Source organism: Lepidochelys olivacea (assembly GCF_965140295.1).
Source record: "Lepidochelys olivacea isolate rLepOli2 genome assembly, chromosome: 19".
In the NCBI taxonomy this organism is placed as follows: Eukaryota; Metazoa; Chordata; order Testudines; family Cheloniidae; genus Lepidochelys; species Lepidochelys olivacea.
Window position 1 is genome coordinate 12,137,146 of NC_140429.1, and position 6,020 is coordinate 12,143,165.

Below are 6,020 nucleotides of genomic sequence, written 5' to 3' on the forward strand. Positions count from 1 at the left end.
GGTTGTAATAAAGCTGAAGGGATCTTCAGTTGAGTCTCTTCTGCAGAACATAATTGCGCTGACATGAGGCCAGCATATGGTGTGTGGGGAGGAGTGGGTTGGAGGAAGATGGTAAATAAGGGCTTCCTAAAGGTCCAGATTGTATTCCTCCCACCTCAAACCCTAAACATGATGAGTCAGCCAGATTTCTCACCCCCTGGAAGAGCCCTAGCGGTTTGGAGGTGCAGGGAGTATGGATTGCAGGGGAGAGAGCCAGGAAGCATCTGTGTTGAGTTGGAAGTTTTCCATTTATTCAACTAGTAACAGGTGTTACCAAACTTCACTACTAAATATCTTATAATTCTCTCAATGAATCTCAGGCTTTTTAGTCTGTGCTCGTCTCTCATTGATCTGCCAAGTTCCCATTAACCTTCAAAAACGTCTATGCCTTGGAGTTTGGGGTTCTTGATCTATGCTTTGAAGGTTTCTCCACCCAGGGTTGGGCTGTAGCCTGCTGGTGATCTGAGGAGTTTCTCCTGCCACTTACCTGCGAACCAAAACTCAACCAAGATCCTAGAGGAGCATGTATTGGTGCCCCCCCGTAGCTGGGATGCCAATTCCAGCAGCACTGTGCTACAAGCACTTAGCGTGGTTGCTTGTGTTTACTTCCCACAAGAGAGCACAGGCCTTGTGGCGGTTGAAGTGCCTCTGCAGAGAATGAAAAACAGGCAGAGATGCACTCCAGCAGCAGCTGCCAAACCTGTTGGGGAAGCCGTCCAACTTTACTAGCCCAAGGACTTGGCATCGCCAGTTGCCACCTACTCTTCCCCATCTGCAGCAGTCTGCCCTGTAACCTGTGAGGGTGCTGGAAGGAGCTGAAGATTTGCCAGCTATTCCACTGCAGTAGCATTCCATTCGGAACCATCACTCCGACCTTCCAGAGTTCCCTATGTTAAACAATCACGGAAAGGGAAAGGTGGAGGGGGCACGGCACAGTTGCAATAATCAAACATGAGGCCATGCGCTAACTTCACTAACATGCAGACTTTTCAGTATTAAAGGTGAACCCAGGGACATGAACAGGCTGGATCTCCACCACAGCAGGACCCTGACCCAGGCTGCAGTGTTAAACCCACCTCGTGGTCAGGCTGAGTTTGTCCAATTTCAGTGTTTCATGGCAGTACCTGTACCAGGCCTTTGCTAGTGATCACTGGCTGCCCCTCCACCCCACTGCCTGCCAGTCTCTAGTCCGACCCACTTTTCTATACGAATGATCAGATCTGGGTCCAGCTGCCCTGCTAAACCCTCCTGCCCTTCCTACTTCCCATTCGAATGGGGGGCATTCTAGCCCACAATGGTGCTGGGTGGTTCCAAATCCCTCTCTCATGCCTCAACTCACTCTGCTTACCACTCACTTGGTCGAGCTCCCACTAAAGTCACTGGAAGCTTTTGCCATTGAGTGCAGCGGTAATGCAGCTGGCCCTATCCTCCACTGCAGGTAGAACTGGTAAAGACGAGGCTTTAGGCTGGCAAACTGATAGGCCTGGTTTACAGAAGAGAAACTGAGAGTAGCCAGAAAGGTCTCGGGGGAGCATTGTTCTGTGGTTTTCCCTTGTGTGATGCAGAGTTGAGGAAGAGCAGTTAATTCCCTGTAGAGAAACAAATCCAGAGACCCTAGGCTCAGAATAGCTCTTAAGTGAGCATCCCAAGAGCATAGGGCAGGTCAGACACAGACTTTTATAACAAACCTGCAGTCTGCCTGTCATGCTGATCCAGAACTATCCCAAGAACTGACTGGGCAAAGGAAGCTAGACACATAGTGGCCCCCATTTCAATGGATCTTGAGGAGGCTTCAAACTTCATTGAGAAGGGAGCAAAGCTTGCCTGGGCCCTGCTCCTTAACCTAGCAGAGCAGATGCTGGTCTTCCCGGGTGGGGCTTCAGGAGTGGAGCACAGCATGGCCCAGCCTGGCCTCTCCTCACTGGCCACCTTCCAAAAGCCTGGATGTCACCTTAGTTACCATGTTTCCATCCCCTAGCCCTGGGTGGGGGGAAGGGAAGTGTCTGCAAGTTTAAGATCCAATGTATAAATGTGTTTTTAAAAAAAGGGTTTTTCTGAACGATCTGAAAGTCAGAAAGGTCCCTGGTGTGAGCAGCGATCTGCATTCAGCTGTTCTCCCATGGAGGCAGAGAATTCTGGGAAAAGGACCTAAGTCCACCTCTCAAGGCCAATGGTGGCCTGCCTGCACATTCCTAGAGGAGAAGGGGAAATCCAGGTAAGACTCCTGGATATGAAAGGGTCTATAGAAGGGGAAAAAAGCAGCATGTAAGAGAAAGGAAATGTGACAAGATAGTGCAACAGCATGCAGTATATTTGGGGCCTATATTGTATTAAATTTAGGAATGGTTTATAGAATCATAGAAATGTAGGGGTGGAAGGGACCTCCAGAAGTCAATCCAGCCTCTGCACTGAGGCAGGACCAAATAAAGCAAAGCCATCCCTGAAGGAGAGCTCTGTGTAAGATCAAAATTTTGTTTTTCTCACCAACAAAAGTTGGTCCAATCGAAGCTATTACCTCACCCACCTTCTCTCTAGACCATCCCTGACAGGTGTTTGTCCAATATGTTCTTAAAAACCTTCAGTGAAGGAGATTCCACAAACGCCCCTGGAAGCCTGTTCCAGAGCTTAACTACCATTACAGTTAGAAAGTTTTTCTAATATCTATCCTAAACCTCCCTTGCTGCAGATTAAGCCCATTGCTTCTTGTCCTGCCTTCAGTAAACACAGTGAACAACTGATCACCGTCCTCTTTATAGCAGCCCTTAATATAGCTGAAGACTATCAGGTCCCCCCTCATTCTTCTTTTCTCCAGACTAAACATGTTGTTTTTTTAAAACATTTCCTCATAGGGCAGGATTTCTAAACCTTTTATCACTTTCTGTTGCTCTCCCCTGGACTCTGTCCAATTTGCCCACAACCTTCCTAAAGTGTGATGCTCAGAACAGAACACGGTTCTCCAGCTGAAGCCTCACCAGTGGCGAGTAAAGCTAGACTTTTATCTCCCATGCCTTACATACAACACTCCTGTTAATACACCCCAGAATATTAGCCTTTTCTTGCAGCTGCATCATGTTGTTGACTCACATTCAATTTGTGATCCATTATAACCCCGTGTCTTTTTCAGCAGTACGATCACCTACCCAGTTAGTCCCCATTTTGTAGTGGTGCATTTAATTTTTCCTTTTTAAGTGTAGTACTTCGCACTTGTCTTTATTGAATTTCATGCTGTTGAATTCAGACCAACTCTCCAATTTGCCAAGGTCACTTTGAATTCTAATCATGGCCTCCAAAATGCTTTCAGCCCCTCCCAGCTTGGAGTCATCTGCAAATTTTATAAGCATGCTCTCCATTCCATTACCCAAATCATTAATGAAATATTGAACAGCACTATATCCAGGACTGACCCCTGCAGGTCCCACACTAGATACGCCCTCCCAGTTTGACAGAAAACTGTTGATAACTTTATCATCTTTCAACCACTTTTGCACCCATGCTATAGGAATTTCTTCTAGACCACATTTTCGTAGTTTGCTTATGAGAATGGGAAATCATGATATGTCACATCTACTGTTTCTCCTCTATCCAAAAGGCCAGTAACCCTGTCAAAGAGGGAAATTAGGCTGGTTTGGAATGATTTATTCTTGACAAATCCATGCTGGCTATTCCTTATAACTCTATTATCCCCTAGGTTCTTACAAATTGATTAATAGTTTGTTCCAGTATCTGTCCAGGTATTGAACTTAGGCTGACTGGCTTACAATTCCCCAGGTCCTCTTAGTTTCCCTTTTTTAATGATAGGTTCTATGTTTGCCCTTCTCCAGTCCTCTGGGACCTCATCTGTCCTCCATGAGTTCTCAAAGATAATAGCTAATGGTTCCAAGATGTACTTCAGGAACTAGCTGAAGCACCCTAGAATTAATTTCATCAGGACCTGCTTACTTGAATACATTTAACTTTTCTAAATATTTTTAACCTGTTCTTTCCCTATGTTGGCTTGCATTCCTTCACTCTTGTTGTTAATATTGTGTTGAGTATCTGGTCACCATTAAACTTTTCAGACAAGACTGAAGCAAAATAGACATTAAATGCCTCAGCCTTCTTGATGTCATAAGTTATTAGCTGTCCTTCCTCACTAAGTATGGGACCTTGTCTTTCTCTTGTTCGTAATGTATTTAAAGAACCTCTTTTTATGTCCCTTCCAAGTTAACTCACTTTATGCCTTAGCCTTTCTGATTTTGTCCCTACATGCTTGTACTGTTCTTTTGTACACCTCCTTAGCAATTCATCCGTGTTTCCCCTTGTTCTAGGATTCCTTTTTGATTTTCAGGCCTCTTACTATTCTTCCTATATTTTCTTCACATCAGAGTAATTTGCAGTTGTACCTTTAATATTGTCTCCTTGAGAAACTGCCAACTCTCCTGAACTCCTTTTTCCCTTAGATTTTCTTCCTCTGGGACCTTACATACCAGTTCTCTTAGTTTGTTAACGTCTGGGTTTTTTTTTTAAGTTTCTGGCTCTTATTCCGTAGCTCTCACTCCTTCCTTTCCTTAGAATCATGAAATCTGTCATTTCATGATCACTTTCACCCAAATTACCTTCCACCTTCAGATTCACTACCAATTCCTTCCTTTTTGGTCAGAATTGAGTTTAAAATGGCTGTCTCCCTGGTGACTTCCTCCATTTTCGGAAACAAAAAGTTGTCCCGAATACATTCCAATAACTTATTGGAAATTGTGTGTGTTGTGGTATTATTTTTTTCCAATGGATGTCTGGGTAGTTAAAGTCCCCCATTACCACCAGGTCTTGTGTTTTGGATATTTCTGTTATTTGTTCTAGAAATTCCTCATCCACTTCCCTGTCTTCCTGATTTGATAGTCTGTAGTAGACCCCTACCAGGTCATCATCCCTATATTTTTTCGTCTCTTTTATCTTTACCTAGAGATTTTAAATTGGTCTGCTTCCCACATCAGAACAAATGCATATATTCTTCCTTTTTCATTGCCTGTGCTTCCTGAACAAGCTCTATCGCTCTATACCAATCTTCCAGTCATGAGACTTATCCCACCAAGTTCTGTAGTGCCAATTAAGTCACAATTTAGCATATGTACTAAAACTTCCAGTTCTTCCCCATACTTCTTGCATTTTTGCATAGACAGCTAAGATATTGAGCAGATTCCACCCCTGATTTCCCTCTTATTGCTCCTAGGATCCTATTGTAATTTTCCAGGGTACCCGCAACATCTAGCCCTCTCTTTGGGTTGTCTGTTATATACTTACCTGTGGGCCTTTGATGTACCACTGTGGGCCAGGAATTGTATGGATGGGAGTGAGGGGGTCCCATAGTTCCTCCAGGAACTAAAAACAGTGGAGGTGGGAGGCTGATTAAGGCTAGTAGCTGCAACTGTAAAAAATTGCAGAGAGCAACCATGCTCTGGGGTAGTTGGTATGGACTGGTTAAAAGTGGGTTTTCCAGCAGCCAACAAAGGAAGAGCTTTTGGTATAAAAAAGTTGAGTTTAAACTGGCACAACAGGACCTTCTTTTTGATTCAGAAAATGGACAGGAGCTTTTGTCTGGGGGCGGGGGGGGAGCACATCTTGCAGAAGGATTGGAAGGACTTTGGCTTGGTAGGGCCCAATAAAATGGATCGGTGACCTCTGGTGAGATTTTAGCATGTGGTTAGGAACTTTTGGGTTTTTGTGTGTGTTTTCTCCGCAATGCTTTCTCCCTCAGAATAAATGTATTTTGCTTTGTGACGGCTGGCTATTAACTGGTACACACTGTTGTAGCCCCAGGGGAAAGATTCATAGAATATAGAATATCAGGGTTGGAAGGGACCTCAGGAGGTCATCGAGTCCAACCCCCTGCTTAATCACAGGTGCTGGCCCCTGGTCAGCCCTGCTGGGGAAAACATAGTGAAGTGCAGACAGACTGCAAGCCTAAACCCCCAGATATGGAGGAAGAGAGACTGGGTCTCTGTCTG